Source organism: Micropterus dolomieu, unplaced genomic scaffold (assembly GCF_021292245.1).
Source record: "Micropterus dolomieu isolate WLL.071019.BEF.003 ecotype Adirondacks unplaced genomic scaffold, ASM2129224v1 contig_13517, whole genome shotgun sequence".
Lineage (NCBI taxonomy): Eukaryota > Metazoa > Chordata > Actinopteri > Centrarchiformes > Centrarchidae > Micropterus > Micropterus dolomieu.
Window position 1 is genome coordinate 6,866 of NW_025742503.1, and position 1,957 is coordinate 8,822.

Here is a 1,957-nt window from a genome sequence, read left to right on the forward strand (position 1 = left end):
GTTTTTTGCACTTTGCATAACCCTGAATATGTTTCAGGAACATATGAAACTCAACCAAAAAGTGACATGAAAAAAAAATTTGATTGATATAAAATATCAATTTATATCTAAAAGTTTTTTTTCAGTTTATGTTTAAATGAACAAAGGTAATTCACATTTTAATGTTTTTCCAAAAACATTTATGACAAACAATTAGACAAGCAATCAGTGCCTCCATGTCAGTAACAGGATATGTCTTGTCCCTGTGTCCACTTAAAAACAATTCATATAGCATGAGACAATTTGATTCTATTAACCATAAAAACATCTGAAATCCTCCTCATGCTGCCTTGATATTCTGCCAACAGGTTTTTTGTGTCTAAATGCATGGCCTCAGATTTACTACAAATTTTCAACATGTCTCTCATCTCAGGTTTTTTCCCACAGGCCCTGAAAACTGCAGTCATTAAGCCACTCTTAAAAAAGAGCAATCTAGACAGTTCACTAATGAGCAATTATAGGCCCATATCAAATCTCCCATTTTTAAGTAAAATCATTGAAAAGGCTGTTTTTCAACAGCTTAGTGCTTTCTTGGCATTAAATAACTGTTTTGATGTCTTCTAGTCAGGTTTTCGACGACACCACAGCACTGATACGGCTCTTGTTAAGGTCTTCAATGACATCCATTTAAACACTGACAGTGCCAGAATTTCAGTGTTAGTATTATTGGATCTCAGTGCTGCATTCAACACGGTCGACCACAACATATTACTAGACAGACTTGAAAACTGGGTTGGACTTTCTGGCACAGTACTAAAATGGTTTGAATCCTACTTAAAGGACATGGACTACTTTGTGTCTATAGGTAATTACACATCTGAGTTGACAAAAATGACATGTGGAGTTCCCCAAGGCTCCATTCTGGGACCTCTTTTGTTTAACATTTACATGCTTCCACTGGCTCAGATTCTGAAAAACAGCAAAATATGTTACCATAATTATGCAGATGACACACAGATTTACATAACCATTTCAACAGGGGACTATGATCCCATACGGGTGCTGAGTAACTGTATTGAGCAGATCAACGATTGGATGTGCCAGAATTTTCTCCAATTAAACAAGGATAAAACTGAAGTTATTGTTTTTGGAGCCAGTGAGGAACGATTGAAAGTCAGTGCTCGACTTCAATCTGTAATGTTAGGAACCACAAATCAAGCCAGAAATCTTGGGGTTGTCATGGACTCAGACCTGAATTTGAGGAGCCACATTAAGACAATTACAAAGTCAGCCTACTATCACCTGAAGAATATATCAAGGATTAAAGGACTTATGTCTTAGCAGGACCTGGAAAAGCTTATCCATGCATTTATCTTCAGTCAACTCGACTACTGTAACAGTGTCCTTACAGGGCTCCCTAAGAAATCGATCAGACAGCTGCAGCTGATTCAGAACACTGCTGTTCGAGTCCTCACTAAGACCAAAAAAGTGGATCACATCACTCCAGTTCTGAGGTCTTTAAATTGGCTTCCTGTATGTCAAAGAATTGATTTCAAAATCCTGCTGTTAGTTTATAAAGCACTAAATGGTTTAGGGCCAAAATATATTTCCGATCTTCTGCTTCGTTAGGAACCATCCAGACCTCTCAGGTCGTCTGGGGCAGGTCTGCTTTCTGTCCCCAGAGTCAAAACTAAACAAGGAGAAGCAGCGTTCAGTTATTATGCTCCGTATATTTGGAACAAACTCCCAGATAACTGCAGGTCTGCTGAAACAGTCTTCTTTTAAATTAAGACTGAAGACTTTTCTTCACTTACACTGCACTGTAACTTTTACTGTGCTGTTTTCTTTTTCTTTGTTTTTAGCTTTTTATCATTGCTTTCAATTAAATATTTCCATTTAACTCTTTTAACCCTGATTGTAACACTGTAACTTTTATTATATTTTATGTTGCTTTTAAACTTTTTTATATTTCCCTGTT

At 36.8% G+C, this 1,957-nt stretch overlaps 1 protein-coding gene across 1 annotated transcript in view; it reads left to right on the plus strand.

The window, feature by feature from the left end:
- Positions 1-1,957, plus strand: part of LOC123966484 — a 14,596-nt gene that overhangs the window by 6,857 nt on the left and 5,782 nt on the right. The gene's annotated exons all lie outside the window — the stretch shown is intronic.